This window comes from Conger conger, chromosome 7 (assembly GCF_963514075.1).
Source record: "Conger conger chromosome 7, fConCon1.1, whole genome shotgun sequence".
NCBI classification, from domain to species: Eukaryota; Metazoa; Chordata; class Actinopteri; order Anguilliformes; family Congridae; genus Conger; species Conger conger.
This window is the reverse complement of record NC_083766.1, coordinates 39,096,065-39,113,988: the sequence shown is the minus strand read 5'-3', so window position 1 is coordinate 39,113,988 and position 17,924 is coordinate 39,096,065. Positions and strand designations below refer to the sequence as shown.

General features: G+C 39.1%; 1 protein-coding gene across 1 annotated transcript in view; it reads right to left on the bottom strand.

Annotated features, from left to right (window-relative positions):
* LOC133132799 (sialate:O-sulfotransferase 1-like) overlaps positions 1–17,271 on the bottom strand; it is a 54,142-nt gene extending 36,871 nt beyond the window's left edge. The window contains exon 1 of the mRNA XM_061248536.1: positions 17,070–17,271. The gene's annotated coding sequence lies outside the window, so the exon portion shown is untranslated. The remainder of the gene's footprint in view (positions 1–17,069) is intronic.
* Positions 17,272–17,924: the final 653 nt, after the last annotated feature.

Here is a 17,924-nt window from a genome sequence, read left to right as displayed (position 1 = left end):
CATATAAAATGCAAGTTTACCGTTAGATAAGAATATTTCAAATTGTACAGAGACCTGCATTGGCATAAAAGTAAAATCATTAGACCAGCCGCCTATGGTAAAATAGACCCGGTTTTATATTATATCAGACAAATATTCCGTGACCATTTTAACTGATGCATTTTTAAAAATGACACACGATCAACCAGCATGCCTGAATGTAAACCACAGGGATTTAACAACAGATTTCTGCAACTGTGAGGTTACACTGCACAATGTCAATGTAAATGTAAATATTTAATTTGGCAATTAGGCTGATTTACTATTATCTCACTTAAAATGTTGAGATGGCCTAAAATAAAGTTTGAAAATTGTCATGTTTCAGGTCTGTCTCGTCATGTTTTATGTTTATTCATTTTGTCTTAGTCTCGTATTGTCTTATCATGTATTATGTTAGTCTAGGTTCGTCATGTTGTTTAGTTTATTTCTTGTTACGATTTATTTTCTTGTCATGTCTAGTTATGTTTCGTTATGATTATATTACCTTGTTATGTTGAATGGTTATCGTCTTAGTTTCGTTTTGTGTTATGTTTTGATTTATGTTTATTTGTTATGTAGACTGGTCACGGTTTAAACATACACTTTTACATGTCTTTCCGCAAACCTTGCGTTCCGCCTTTCTCTCTCTCTTTCTGCAAACCTTGCGTTCCGCCTTTCTCTCTCTCTTTCTGTCATTCACACCCTAATTGTTTCTATTTGTCTATTTACTAAAACTACTAACACTAGATCAGGATTGGGTAGAACTAACAAACTAATCATGTGTTCATCTTACCTTACGTTTCTCGTGCATGTCATTTACTAATTTACTAATGCTAGGGCAGGATAGGTTTATTACTAACGATGACTAATTACCTAGTTAAACTTGTCATCCATCGCACCTGTTTCCTTGCTGCACTCTGAACTAATTGTCTACACCCGCATTTATAGCCCAGTCGCGCAACTGTTCTTCGCGAAATTGTCTGCCTCTTGAGCATTATTACTGATTGATTCATGTTAAGATCCAAGCCTGTTTTCCCGACCATTGTTGATTGATTTCTGTTTTGTTGACCATCGTTTGTTTTTCGACTACGACTCTGCCTGCCGTCCGCCTGTACTTCTGCCCCGCTGACGGCTCTCCTGCTACCGGACCTTCCTGCACGTCTACCGACTACGAGTTTGCCTCTTCCCTCGGCACTGTGCTTTTTGTTTGTTTATTGTTTCTGAGTCGTGCATTTTGGGTCAATCCAAAAATCAATCCAAAAGTAAGATACGCAACACTGTTCAATTGTAGGAAGGTGGAATGATTATGTGTAATACAAAAGATCTTTGTTTTATGTAATTTTTTATATATTATATTGACCATATTATGGCAAAGAGAAATTGCTGCAAGATATTATCAAAATCTGTTTATATATGCAGCACTTCCATAATTTGTGCCAGTACTGTATGGGTACGCATTACTCAAAGTCAACCTGAAAGCATTTCAAAAAGGATGGAACTGAGAAAAATCTATATAGAAAATGTTACATGAAAATTTTATTCCAGAGGGTGATGGCATCAGTGTATCTTTTTTGCTTGTAAAACATACTCATGTGTACACAGAAAGAATATTACTGTACTTTCAGGGTATATTTTGGAAGTTTGATCCTTAATGAACAAAGATGTACCGCCACTGTCACTTTATTTCTGAGTGTACTTGCTACTGTAGAATTAATCAGACTAATATTTTGTGCTATAATAGATAAAAAGTTTTATGTTTTATACAATGCTCTTTTGCTGCGAAAACTGCAGGTCTAGAAACATTCTGACATTTGGCCATTGATAAAAGGACCACAGTAGTTATTCCATAAATCACTTCTTTGCTCTGCTGAAATGGCAGTAGTATGTGGTAGTATTTTACAAGAGCCCCTGATGGAAGTGTTATTGCGGTATTTGGACACTCAATCCATGACAACAAATTTTGCTGTTGCTTCAGTTTAAAATCTACCTTTCAGCATTTTGGCAATCAGGAAAGGTGGCCCTTGCAGGAAGGCATAGCACGCAGTGCTATTTAGGATATGCATTTTTTGCAGTGAGTAGACACTGTGCACTATGGATGCTACGTGTTACATATTTACAGTGTTAGAGTTTTCTATGTCTGTATTTCTGGAATGTACATAATTTTCTGCATAGGCCTACATAAAAACTTTTCAGTGTCACAATACTAGAGCAACTTAACCAGCACAATAAAGAGAAAACCAGCACTGTGTATATGTTTTCAGCGGTGTTTTGAGGACATTAACACCAAAGACGTTAAGGAATGGGGACCCACACCTATAAATTGCACAGACAGTCAATTACAGACTACTTTCCAGTTTGGAGGACACACATTTGCTTTTCCAGGTTCCAAGTGCCATCAGTAAAAAGGCGCTTGAATTATTCTCCAAAGTTGCATTCAAGTAAATTATTTAATGTAGTCTATTTTATTTGATTTTGAATGAAAAACTATCCAAATTATTATTCAGAGGTCTGTAATATTATTTGATTTCACCAAGGGAGAAAATTGTAAACAGTGATAATGACCCATTTCCTGCCTGCAGCCCACACCACGGCATGATGTCTCCCATAAATAAGCAGGTCTATTGTCTATACTAGCCTTCACACTCATTTCTGGCTAGCATGGTGAAAGAACCGGAACCAGTGCAAAACAAATAGAAAGTGAGCCAACTGCAAACTTGGCTAAGAGAGTCATTATACTGCCAGCTTTACGGCACAGCTGCCAGCTCTGGGGCTGCTCGTCAGGGGAGACCCTGTGCCTTTTTTGCCACAGAAACACCAATAATACAATGGTTTATCAAAATGGGGACTGCTTAGACAGTAATTAACACACACATGCATGCAGGTACACACACAGACAAACATGTCACTGAAAAATATGTGACACAGCTGCAGGAACACAAAACGACACAAATTAATCTGACAACAGTAAAAAATAGTTAAATCCTGTTCGAAGAAACACTAAATGTGGCAGTATTACAGTGACCAGCACCTTACATCACTGCATATGGTGCCTTCCCCCAGCCTCTCTCTTAGCTACTACAGAATATGATGTGATACAGATATATGTAATACTGTATGTTTTCTTATAATTTTATTACCTATATTTAACCAGGAAGTACCACTGAGATTAAAAATCTATTTTTCAAGAGATACCTGGCCATGGTAGAAGCCACACAATTAGTGCCCAAAAAGACATCATTTGTTATGCAAGGAACAATTTTTTTTTGTGTGTCATTTGGCAGAAGCTTTTAATCCAACATACATAGGTTCTTCCACAAGTTAAAAGCATCAAATCCATAACTAGCAAAACACTCAGGAAGAGCTGTTTTAAATAAAAAGACAATAGTAATTATAAGTTTTTTTTTTTGGGATAGACAAGAGGGATATCAGGAGGGAGGGCTAAGGTAAAGTCTGAAAAGGTGTGTTTTTAGTCTGCGTTGAAATATGGGGAGGAATTCTGCTGTCCTGATAGTGGTAGGCAAGTCATTCCACCACTGAGGAACCAGAACGGAAAACAGGCGTGAACGTGCAGCTCAACCACCTGGTGCACATAATGAGGGAACCACAAGGCGACCAGAGCTGGCAGACAGGAGTAGTCTAGCTGGGGTATAGGGAGCAATTAGTGGAGTGGAGGATATATGTGAAGCGATGGTGATGTGGCTATCAAGGGTCACTCCAAGATTCTTGGCCGTATGGGAGGAGGATACTACTACAAGTCCTTGACGATCAGTGAGAGGTCGATTTTCGGAGAGGACATAGCAGGGATATAGAGAAGTCTTGCCAAGGTTAAGCTTCAGGTGGTGGGAAGAGATCCACACAGAGATATTAGCCAAGCAGGCAGAGAGATTTGTGGTGACCTGCATATTGGGAGGGAAGGAAAGACAAGAGTTGAGTGTCATCGGCATAAGAGAAAAGAAAAGCCATGGGAAGAGTTAACAGAACCAAGAAACATGGTCTAGAGAGAAGAGGAGAGGACCAAGAACTGAGCCCTGCGGGACTCCAGTTTGTAGGGGGTGTGGGTCAGAGACTGAGCCCCTCCAAGTCACCTGGTAGGAACAACCGAAGAGGTAGGAAGAAAATCATGCGAGTGCAGATCCTATGACACCCATCCTAGTCAGTGATGAGAGCAGAATGTCATGGCTGACTGTATCGAAGGCTGCCATCAAGGAAGGTCAAGGAAGATGAGGACAGAGGAGGACAGAGGAGAAAGATTTGGCTCTAGCAGAGTGGAGTGCTTCGGTGACCGCAAGAAGAGCAATCTCAGTGGAGTGGCCACTCTTGAAGCCGGACTGGTTGGGAAGAAGAGAGACAGGCTGGTAGTTGTTCGGAGCAGAGGGGTCTCTTAAGGGAAGAGGGCACAGTGCCGGAAGAAAGGGAAGTATTGATTAGAGAGGTGAGAAAAGTGAGAATGTCATGAGAAATGGATGGGGTCAAGAGGACAGGTGGCTGGGCGGTGGGATGTGAGTTTCAAAGTCAGAGAGGGGATAAAATGAGGATAAGAAGTAGGGGAAGGTAGGAGGGTCAGCAGGGGGAGAGGGTAGGGAGAAGGAATTGTGGATGTCATCTATCTTCTTTTTAAAGAAAGAGGCAAAGTCATCAGCTGTAAGGGATTAGGAAGGTGGGGGAGGAGGGGGGTTGAAAAGAGAGAAGGTTGAAAACAGTTTGCGAGGGTCAGAGACGGCTGCATTAATTTTAGAGTGAAAGAAGGACAATTTAGCAAGAAAGACAGAGGAATAGAACGATGATAGGAGGGCATGGAAGGAAGCTATACCACTGGGTAAAACAGGAACTTTTCCATTTTCTCTCTGCTGCCCGCAGTTTGGTTCAATCAGCTCATAGAGCTTCAGAAAGCTAAAGAATGGGGAGGGAGGCCTGGGCTAGTTTGGTAGTGAGGGGACACAGAGAGTCAAATGAAGATGAGAGAGAGGACATGAAGACTGTGGCAGCATCATCGGGAGACAGTCAAGAGAAACACTCCACAGATGGTAGGGATGAGAGGATTACAGAAGAGAGGGTGGAGGTAGACAGGTGGCGTAGGTTGCGCCAACAGGTGACAGTGGATATTGGAAGAGAAAATGAGATGAAGGAATGGAGTGATGTTACAGAGAAGTTGGTTGTTGTGCAGCTCCTTATGAAGACCAGGTCAAGAAGGTTTCCTGCTTTGTAGGTGGGAGGAGACTATGTGAGGGTAAGGTCAAAAGAAGAAAGGAGAGAAAGGTGGACTGGGTGGACTCTGAGTTCATGTTGAAGTCACCTAGGAGGATCAGGGGAGTGCTATTGTCCGGTGATGAGCTAAGCAGGAAAGTAACAGAAACGGAGACCCTCCTTCTCAAGAAGGAGAAGGATGGAGAAGACACTAGATCTCCATGAGGATGAGATCAGGAGACCCTTGCCTCCTCTGCTGCCAGTGGGTCGGGGTGTGTGGGATAAAGAATAGGCAGAAGAAAGGGCAGCCAGGGTGGCTGTGATCTCTTGTGAGTGCCACATTTATGTTAAAGCAAGAACAATGTGTTTAAAATCATCAAAAGAAATCACAGTAACTGGCCCAATTTTAGATTTCTTTTGATTATTCCATGACCATGGTGCATAATAATAATAATGTTGAGAATACCAGTGCTAATAATGACAAGGATATTTTGTCTGAATGGATTACCTAGAAATAAACGCTGAAAAAATATTATGTTGTTCATTGCTAAACATGTCATTTTAACCGCCATTAAATTGGGCTGTGTTTAAATAAATAGGCCCAGATCCTCAGAGCAGACCCCCGGACGCAAAAGCCTTAGGCAATCAAATCTGGCCTTCAAATCCAAATCCAGCCCTGTTTTCTTTTTCCACCAGGTAATACTGATTGGCCTGACTGTATTGACACCTGTTTCTGTTATGGTTAATTCAGAAAAGATGTAGACAGTGTGCCAGAATCCCCAATAGACTTACCCTCTAAGGTATATTTTAAATCTGTGGACTTTAACCAGAAGAGCTGTCATTTACAATACTTACTGACTGATTAATATGGAAGGATATATAGATACAGATTCCAGTTATTGTCATTTACTATTGTAACTGCCCCTTTAGGGCTACCTGTTTTTGCCCGCAGAACTGCAGCTCGCTGGATGTTTTTAGTTTTTCACACCATTCTCTGCAAACTCTAGAGTCTGTTCTGCGTGAAAATCCAACGAGATCAGCAATTTCTGAGATATTCAAACCACCTTGTCTGGCTCCAACAATCATTCCATGGTCAAAGTCATTTAGATCACATTTCTTCCCCATTCTGGCATTTGGTCTGAAAAATAGCTGAACCTCTTGACCATGTCTGCATGCTTTTATGCAATTTGGTGCTGCCACATGAGTTATTTACATTAACAACCTGGTGTACAGGTGTACCTAATAAAGTGCTCAGTGAGTATATGGCCCAATTAACACAACAACATACACATACAACCAAAATCAGGTTGAGAGTGCAAAAATGTATTGATGGCACGTTTAAGAGAAGTAAAAACTGAGTGATGATGAGGTTGGGTTGGAAAATTTGAAGAAATTATTTTGGCAGTGTTGCTAGAGAGCAAACCACTGTAAGAGTATGGACATTTTAAGCAATGTTTTGCTATGATTCATAACGACACTGAACAATTATTGTACAATTCTTGAATCTGTATACGATCGAAAGCAAACCTGAGTTAAACATGAGACCTTTCTGCTAATTTTAAAGCAAGATTGTTTTTTATTGAAATTTTTTTATTGTTTATTGATTATAAAAAAGGGAAAAGGGCCCTGTGCAAAAGTTTGGGAACCCTTTGTGATTATTCTTTGTTACTTTTTAAAAAGATATTACTAAGGCCCAGACCCAGGTGAATATAATTCCAGGGCTGAACTTGTTACTCTAAAGTAGCTCCATGACTTCCAACTTTTCTGTTTGGTGTTAACAACCATGGGTTATCCAAGGATTTCAGAATGAAGGAACAATGTGCTCCGAACTGACGAAAATTTTCTGGCCACCACCAAAGAAGGTATGGAGAGCAAATGGTGAAGCTGTTGTTGAAAGAACACCTTGCCAACTGTGAAACATGGAGGTGGATCCATTACGCTTTAGGCTTGTGTGATGGCTGGGGGCACAGGAAATATTGTGCAAGTAGAAGGAAGAATGGATTCCACCAAATTCTAGAGGCTAATGTTCAAAGGTCAGTCCAGACATTGAAGTCAAAGAGAGGTTGGGTTTTCCAGCCAATGACAATGATCCAAAGCATACCTATAAATCAACCATGAAGTACCACCAGGAAAGACAGATGAATGTTTTGGAATGGCCACCACAGTCCCCAGACTTGAATATTATTGAAAATCTGTAGAGAGATCTCAAACATGCCATTCATGCAAGGAGGCTGGAGAATATTTCTGCCAGGAAGAATGGGTAAAATTCCAAAAACAAGAATTGAAATACTCTTAGCTGGCGTCAGGAAGTGTTTGCAAGCTGTTATAGTTGCCTGAGGAGGAGTTACAAAGTACTAACGGGTTCCAAATCATTTTTTTGTAATTTTGAAATGAAAACACTTGTAATCTTGCTTTACAAAAATGTGAAGAAATGTGTCATGTTTAACCTTGTGCCAGGGATGGCAACAACTTGCACACTACTGTATGTTAATCAAAATGCTGCTATTAGAATGACAAGCAGAAACACATGACAAAGATATGCTGCGCACTGGGGAACAAATTTCCATCCAGCTCACCTGTGTGTTGCTGATGCTAAGAGATAAAAGTCTTATCACTCAGCAAACAGGGGCCAGTGGGAGGCTGAGCCTTTCAGTCTATCTATTTCAAAACTGCACTGAATAAAGCTAGTATGGATAACAGCACATGTAGCATCCTGTCAGTGTCTGTTCATACTTTTTTTGCAGTGCAGTTGTCAATCAGCGTTACCATAATCATTAGACCACTGCATTTTCATTAGGCTGAAAATGACCCTTGCTACACAGGAAGCATAAATCTCAGGCAACAAATGCTGCTGTTAACCACCTGTTTGTAAAAGGTCTAGTTATAAAAAGTAATTTTATTCTTGCCATGATAGTGGGGTTTATGGTTTTTATGTTGCTATTAATGTCAAAATCAAGAGTATAATACAAATAGTGTTCTGAAGCTTTTAAATGTAATGATAAAAAACTAGTTGGGACCGGAGTTTGGAAACTAGCCAGCATCACTTCAGCAGCTTTTGCGGATGCACTGTCTGGCTTTCATGCTCTTCATAATTTACTTCAGAGTAAAAATATATTATTTTTAAGTTTTAAATGCAAAGCTAGCAAGTGAGTTTCACATTGTTTTGTTCTGACAGTAGGGGGCAGCCACATTGCATTTCAGCCCGTAACAGACGTAGCAGTCATTTGTAGCAAGATTACCCATAATCCACAGTGTTTTAGTGGGGAACTTGTGGGAGGGACAAAGTGAAGTTTCAGGAAACTCAGTTTAAAATACATAAAAAGATGTCTTTTAACTGATAAAATTAAAGACTGTGGTGAACAAGCTGTTAATTGATGAAAAGAGAAGACACATGATCACTAAAACAAACCATTTGGTAATGAAGAATTCAAAGATGGTTAAAGCAAATGATAAAACATTTTATGTTAAATAACCAAGAGGAGCCTATTGCCTTACCGATTCCTTTAAATATGTTGCAGCCTTTTTATGGCAATATAGCACAATAAGTACAATGCTAACAAAGGATTTCATTATTTATGCCATGCATGGGTAGTTATTTCTGGAATAACATGGCTTACCGTAAATCCTCAAATTGTGTCCGGGGTCTTTTATTTACTTAGGCTGCACAAAGCACAGGCCTTTGGGGCAGGCTTGTATTCGAGGCAGGACTTTATTTCTTATTAGGCTTCTGTTGTCGAATTTTATTCTTGGAAATAAAGTAAAAGGCTACACTTAAAGTGGGCCAACACTGTTCAACACTTCCTGTAACCGTTCAGAAATCAATTAGTGTAGGCTAATCAGGAAACACCGTTTGCTAAGTCATAGTGTCAGTCTTAACAGACTTAGTTTATTGCAAATATTCTCAAACACAATAAATCACATGCAAGTCCAGAATCCATAAAATAACAACTTGCCAGACACGCCTTCATGAACAATAACAAATTAGTGTAGATAACAGCAAGTTAAGGATCTTTTTTTCCTAAAGTGCGTTTTATTGTGAGACATGCGTTTCGTTTGGAGAAGCATACTGGTAGGCTATCAAAAGATTTTCGCTTTGGTTTGGGATTTAATTTACTTTTGGACTGTGATTCTATTGCTAAATGTTGGGACTGATGGGCACTGAAATCTGGGGGGTATTTGATGGTTCACTGTTAAGTTTTATGTAGTTGAAAGAGAGTCGGGATTTCCACCCGTCTGTTTATTGCGAGCCAAGGAAGCCGCTTTCATTCATTCATTGAACGTGCGCTGTGCTGTAAATACATGGAAACCTTATTGCGTAGCCAAGTAGCCTAAACTGAGTTAATTTTTAATTTTGCCTGATTTACTTTTTATTAAATTCGTAGGCTGGAATGTGTGTTTAAATGCATACTGCTTCAGCCTTTGGCAAGCTACTTAGAAGGGGGCGGCAAGCGACTGGTAGCTTGAGAGCAATGTGTTGGAGACCCATGGTGTAGGACAACGACTTTTCAATGGCAACAGATTAAACCAACCAGCGATTTAAATATTAAGAAGAGCTCTTTTATTTAATTGAGTTAAATCGAAACAATGTCTTCTAGTGCACATGGACTGATAGCTGGTAGGCAATATTACCCCAGCTTGTATTTGGGGGCCGGCCTTTATTTGTCCGAATCGGCCACGCCCCGATCACCAATCTGTCTTGCAGTGGCGGCTGGTGGCCATTTACCTTGGTAGGGCACCATAAACACGCATGCGTGTGCACTCACAGGCACACAGACACACACCAGTACTCACCTCAAACCTCAATAATTACAAAGGAAATACAAAGCAATGCCTTTTTTTTTTTTTTTTGCATATAATGTAATAGAACAATGAAAAACAAGAAAATAGTAAACATGTTATCGCAATGAATAAACAGCTACATATTTGTATGTTTATGTGGATTGCAGAATATAGAAAATAAAAATAAAAAAAGCCAATTGGCAAATACTGGCAGACAATGTATAAGTGTGACAATACAGATTTTGGAACACGATGGGATCCATATTCTTATCCTTGGCAGTTGTGCAGATGTTTTTTGGCGCCCACTGTCAACAGTACTGATACCCAGCACACCTTCCCCTGTTACAATGATAGATGCTCATAAATGACTACATACCCTCCAACATATTGTACTAAAACAAACTTTAAAAACGGGTAGTTGACGTGACATGGCATTTTCACCGTCACACAAGAAAAAACAATTTTTCACATTTTTCTCATTTAAAATAATGTAAATGTTTAAACAATTTCTTGTTTTATATGAACTTGTTGTTTTAAAACTGGAGTTATTTTAAAAAATTTTGTAACTTTGAGCCAAATCTCAAAATCGTCCTATGGTGTGACTGAAGACAACATGATTCCATAAACATGAACTTTCATACATAAAGAAAATAATGTTTAAAAATGTTAAAGAACACTCCTGGCACAATTGTGCAAGTGTCTATTTTACTAGGTGGCAATCACTTTTCCAATATTCCAAAATTGTAGGAATCTCATAAAATTTGTCACAGAAAACAATGTCCTATGGTGTTATGCAATAACCTGACTTTAAGTTGGGCAATTTCATGGACAACTACATTTAGTTGAAAGACCCCATTCAAGGTCATGTGACTGAAGACCCCTATAAAGCCCATGAGCTGTGGTAAGTATTTCTCTCAGAATTGTTCAAATATTCAACTGTTTTCAGACCACTGAAGTTGTCAAGTTTTTCTGTCCTTTGGTGTGACACCTCTAAATTTCATTTTTTTATTAAAATTTGTATTTTTAACAGCAGGATTATGTAATATTATGCAAATGTATAATGCCAAATGCTAATAACAGTTTCAGCTAGTATTAGCATGGTTATTAACTGCCACAGAAGCTGATATGTCCTTTGGTGTGACAGAAAATGTCCTTTGGTGTGACACAAGACCTCCTTAATAAGCTTTTAAAACAAATAAACAAAGTTTGTTAACATATTTTTCATTATCTTTTCACCAGTTTTAATGATTTTAAATTCAATAATTACTTAAATTCAAATTCAAATGTTTATTGCTGTTTTTGGAGACTATGTAAAATGTTCTGAAGTGTTAGTGAAACAACTATAATACATAAATATAATGCAACTTAGCTCTTTTTTAGAGCAGAAAGAACTGAGGGAGAGGTGGATGCAAAAGAGAGGACCAGAAAGTATAGGGAAAAAATCAACAGGGATCCACAGAGAAGGGAGGCGATCCTAAGAGAACGACCGAGAAAGTAAATCAAACTGAAATGTTGCCTTAAACATCTTAAAATGATTCAGGGATCTTGCCGAGTGGCTAAATGACTACTTATTATTTCACTCTTACGAATGAAATTCAAGTTGGAACAACAAAAAAAACAGTAGATTGCGCAAAAGACTTAACCGTCTTGGTGAAAATAAAGAAAAAAGGAAAGTCGGTAGAGTCGTTCTTGTCAAGAGACACAAACAGCAGATTTCTTGCGGGAAAGAAAGTTGGCAGGGTGAACAAGAGACAGCAGAGAGTTCTGACAAAATCACTGTGAGACCTCTACAGTGATTACTGTAAAGATCCTGGACACAAATACGGGATGTCTTATCAGTAATTTGTGAGATATAGGCCATTTTATGTCACAGAGGCCAAAGCGACTGACCGTAATACCTGTGCTTGTTTTCAACATGAGAACATGCAGCTCCTCATCGATAGCATGGCACATAGGGGCATTATTCAAACACAAAGCCTATCCTTGCTGCTCAAAAGCATTACATGTAATGCTGAAATCAAAGAATGCATGTACAGAACATGCACCGCGTGCTGTTTTGAGGAAGCTCAACTTGCAGAACACAATCCCCTTGATTCCGCCAGATGGGAATATTGGGCAAAGGTGGATGTGACAGTAGGTGAAAGAGTCTATAAAAATTGGGTCAAGAAGACAAAGTATGGCACGGTTGAAGACCTGATAGAGAAATTCAGACTTGAGCTCAAATCAATAGGAAGCCACCAATACCACTGGTTGCATCTGGCAGAGAAATTTAGGGAAATGAAAGAAAATGTTGCTCAAAATGAAATGGTCTTACACATAGACTTTTCAGAGAATTATGGTTGCAAGCTCAATTCAGAAATCCAGTCTTATCATTGGGCAGGAAGCCGAAAGCAGTGTCACACTGCATACTGCAGTTGCATACAGATCAAAAGGAACCCAGAGCTATGCAACTCTGTCATCATCATTAAGGCATGACAAGAGAGCTGTTTGGGCACACATCATGCCTGTTATGGAACATGACCAAGCCATTGATACACTGCATGTCATCAGTGATGGTCCGGTAACACAATACCGAAACAAAACCAACTGCTTTCTGTTAAGCCAAGTTCCCTTCACAATGGGCTTTTAAACATGTAACTTGGAATTTCTCAGAAAGGTTGCATGGCAAGGGAGCCCCGGATGGTGTTGGGGGAGCAGTGAAAAGAATGGCAGACAAGTATGTTCTGAGAGGCAGTGATTTGCAATCTCCAAAAGATTTCTACGAGTTTCTATCCTCCCAAACAGATACGAGTGTGAAATTCAAATGGATTGAAGAGTCACATATTGATGCCTATGACAAACTGCTACCTCCATCTGTCAAACCAGTCACAGGGATTCTCAGTACACACCAAGTCTTGTCATCTTCACCTGGACTGATCCTGCACAGACTTAAGTTGTTTCTGTTCATATCCTAAAGTATGTTCTTGCCACAAATCAAAGAAGGTGGATTTTGGAAATGGTCTGGAGACTGAATCAAATGACTCCTTTGAGGAAGAGGAGAGGTGCACACAAGGAAAATTTGTCATTGTATGATGACAGGCCATATGTTGGTCAGATCGTGGAGGTTCATGGAGATGAACTAAAAATAAACTGTATGAAGCAAAAAGTGAGAATTCATTTGTGTGGCCGGAGAAACCTGACTGCATTTACTATTCACGGCAGAAGATCATTGGTGTCATATCTGAACCGGACCCAATGCGCCGTGGTGCTCGACTCGTACCCCTTGACTGGTTGATGTTAAATTCTTGATTGATGAATGCTTCCATGTACAATGACCTCATTATTGAAAATGTTGTTAAGAATAAAATATAGCTCTTCGAATTGTTTTGTAATAGAAAATTCATACATGAATGGTAATATTTGAAAATGAATTGAAAGTTTTTAAAAAAGTACCTAAAAATGACGAAAAGTGTGCCATCTTAGTGTGTCACAATATTGTTTTGAAATGAAATTGTATTGAATTCTACAAAGATATAATATGCGTCAGTGTTCGTTTGACGATGGATCTCAAAGTTACTTCTGATGTGCTACATGTTTTGCACAGTTTATATTGTTGAAAGATTTTAAAAAATGTCCTCCTTTGTCAATGTTACAATAAACACTTCATATATTCTGGCTCTCTTTATGCAATAACTATCATTGTCCTTTGGTGTGACGTTTTGTCCTATGGTGTGACAAACATAAAATAACAAAAAAAAAATCTTCAATTTCAAAATATCTTTCAAAAAAAGTTTCAAGTTCAACTATTCATGGTGAAAACTATTCTAAGGAGTACTGTTATGTGAAATAAATATCACTTTAAGAAAATAATTGTTACGGCAGGGCGGACAGAGGAACCAGAAGCAGACACAGGGGTGTGGAAAATGGCAAGTTTACTCACAGGTGATGGGGCAGACAGAGCGTAGTCACAAAACAAGCCAAGGTCAAAATCCAGGGGGTCAGTCCAAACAGGCAGAGGTACAGAAATCCACAAAACACAAAGAATAGTCCAGGGAAGCAGGCAGGGGTCAAAACAGGAAAACCAGATAAACAAGGGCAAGGGCAAGGGCAAGGGCAAGGGCAAGGGCAAGGGCAAGGGCAAGGACTCGGGAACAAGGGCAGGGGCAAGGAAACAAGGAGGCTAGAACTGGGGAAGGAATCAAGGGCTCGGGAACAGAAACAGGACAAGACGAACTAGCAGCGTGCAACTGAAAAGGACAGGTATAAATACACAGGGGAATGAGACAAACTAGGCGGGGCATGGGAGTGAGGGCGGTCTAACAAATAAACATCAGGTGAGACACATGAAAGGGTAATGGGACAATAACGAGGGGGAAACAAAAACGCGGACTGGAATCACAAAGACACACATGTAATACAAACGGCTCCGGACTAGGGAGTAGACAATTTGCAGAGAATCAGGAGATGCAGAGATACAGAGAGACAGGTGCGAATACTTCGCTGAAAACTAAGCAAGTAATCAGTGATAGAATAGGGAGGTGGAGTTACAGAACAGAATTGAAACTGGAGATGCATTAGTAAGTTAGTTAAGTGCTTTAAATTACAAATACCCAAAACTAGTGAATGTTAGTTTGACAAACATATTAGTGTGTTAGTATAATTAGTACTGTACAAATTCTATGTTAGTTGGGATTAGTATATTAGTGCTATGTACAAACATGAAATGGAGAGAAAGCAGGAAGTAAGTAATGTAAGATTGGAAGGAAGACTGAACCCCGGAACTACCGTAAACACCCGAATAGTGGGGCACGCAGACAAGGGAGTGACTGGACTAGAAAACATTCAGACTCAGACATCACAGGGGAAGACGAGTGTAAAGACAAACAAATATAAACAGAACCAGACATGAAATATGAAAAATAATAAATTACAAGAATAAATAATACTAAACAATGATACACTAACACACAGAACACAGGAACATAACAATAATGGTGTAACAATATAGACAATTCTGTTTCAAGTAATTTGCATGTTATTTAATATACTTTCTTTATTCATTTTTTCAATGTCACACCACAGGACACATTTACAGTGCAGTTAAGTGAGAATGTGAAAAAAAAAGTGAAGTCATTGACAAATTGAGTGACCACTACTATTTTTGCAAACAGCAGTTTTCATTCTCCTGAAATATATGTATTTTTTCTTAAAATGTGATGTGTGTTTGTCAACTACCCAAACACACACACGGTAATTGTGTTTAATTTCGCTATTTCAGCCCTAATTCTAGCAATGTTCTGTTAAATTAAAAGCATGTTCTTTCTTTCTGTGATGGACCAAATTAAGCATGCATCACATTTAGAATGCATCAATTTACATGTCACAGCATGCTCCCCCAACGCACCTCAATACAGGGAACCGCAAAAATCATATGCTAAGCAGCATACTGCACTCATAAACCCCAGAAGCAGAATGGCCATATGTTTCAATCACATGTGTAACATCTACCATAAAACAGGACCACAGGAAAATGCAATCCATTGCCAAGACTTCTAAAACAATAGGAAGAAATATGCTCACCAGTGTGATGATGTTTAATTTCTCTCCATGATACTGCGCTTGCAGATGCTACAAGGTTCATGATGCTTTGAAGTTTATGAACTTTTCTGAAAAGAACATGACTATCCCTATGTGGCATATGACAGGGACCATTGTTCATCAGTGGCTCTCCCTCTCTCTCAGTGGTTTTATTGCCACTTCTATTCCATGACAGGAGTGATTTCTTCCAATCATACTGTAGCTGCTAGAAAGTTCTAACTTACAGCAATATCCTGTAAAGCTGGACTATATTTTCTAGGGACGTTATTTTCATGTTCTGAAAAAAGAAAACGTTAGATTCCAATAACACGTTAATTGAGAACCATTACAAGGAATTATATATGCTGTATAAATGAATGAGACCTCCGAGACCCCACAGACGACTGGTAGACTACACCAACGCACAGGTGATTAAAGACACTTCTTTTCCTCACCATCTCTCTTGTAATGACCAAAGCCTTCTAGATTTAACTCATACATTCTCAACACTTTCCATTCACGATGCCATACTTGGCGGCTAATCAGACGATTGTTTTGACGCCGTCTTGGCATTGTTCATCTTAATAACGGACTATGGCAATGCTTTCGATGTTTTGAATTTAACCAATTAAAATCCGACTCATTACCCAAGCTTCAAATAATAATTCCCGATTCAATTTCCTCAATTTCAATTTCCTCACAATAAAAGTTGTCTTTATGCTTTGAAGCAGCCCTTTAGGAAACGATACTAAGCTAACATTATCGTTATGCTCAATATGTAGCCTACATTATAATGTAGACTATAGGTGACGTATACATAGTGACTTACTAATACTTTCAATAATTAAATTAGGCCCAAAACAAAAAATATGGACAATTTTCCATTTACAATGAAACGGTCATTTCAGCCTACGAAGCATTTCGTCCGCAACACAACAGCTCGTAACAAACAGTGCCTAAAAACGTAGCCTATTAGACAAAGATTTTACGCATCACTTTCTTTAAAAAAAATCTTCCCGTGGTGCGACTTCTCCCACTTGGACTAAAGATAAAGCTGGCTGCGTCTGTTTTGACAGCCTCCATTGTGAGGGTAAAGGATGCTTTTCTGTATGACGGTTTTACCCAACAATAGCCTACAAACTCTATATTCGCTACACTGGTTGTTTTACTGCATACGATAATCTGCAAAAGCATAATACTTTAGCCCATCTCTCAGTGAAAAATCTCAACATCAGAATAAAACAAAATTACGTGGTGCCAAAGAGTAGCCTATTCAGTTTCACAATCCAACAATCCCTATGCACTTGTAGCATAGCTACATCGAGAAGCAGTGTGTGCCATGCACTCCTTGAAAGAACCATGAAAGTGATGTAGATACAGCTTACATAAAACTAACATTACCGCCTACGAGACTAGTCTGTGTCGGCGAAAGTGATTTGAATATAATAAATTACGAAATTGTACCCTAGCCCTCGTTCAAACGAGCGAGTGAAACTTTGATATGGCTGAAAAACGAGTAATGATAACCTTACCTTACAGTTTTCAGAACCGACGAGAAAAAGCGAGCAAACGCACACGAATCCAGCTATCAGCATTCAGATCCGAAAGGATGGAAACAGACTATAAATCCTACTCCGTCATATATTTGTCTCTATCCTATCTTTGTCGCTAACGGTCTTTTATTATCATGTCCCACAGTTATGAAAATGACATGGCTTGTCCCTGGATCCAAATTCTGGCATTACCGCTTCTCGATTCGCGTTGCTGTCCAGAAGAAAACCTAAACCCGAATAGTCGCATGTATGTCATAAGGACCGTGTGCACAAACTAATTGACGGAGGAGACTTCAGTAGGCTACATAGTCCACCTTCGCTGCGCTCGAATATCAATAGCTTGGTTGATTGGATAGGTGGAGTGGGATGGCTTGAGCTTCGTGTTATTGAAATGAATAGAAACTTACAAAATGATGAATATACTGCTATTATCTATCCGGTAGCAACAAAAGTGTGCCTAACACAATACAGGCCTATATTTATAATTATAATATATAATTTAATATAATTATAACCTAATGCATCATTTAATTTTATATTGTTTTTCTTTCTTTTTCATAACACCCCCTCCATCATGTTTCATCATCTCCAAAGGCAATTTCAAAGTCTAAAATCAAGACTAGATATCAACAACTCACTTCACTAACAACACAAATGAATATACCTGCCTAACGAAACACACCTGTGAAGCTAATTCAACAAATACTTGTAGTAGGCCTACCTTAAAATGGAGGGACCATGTACAAAAGCTGCTGTCAACAGTTCAGCCTATATGGATGAAAATACCCTCAAATTAAAGCTGACAATCTGCACTATTGTCATTGTATCCTTTTA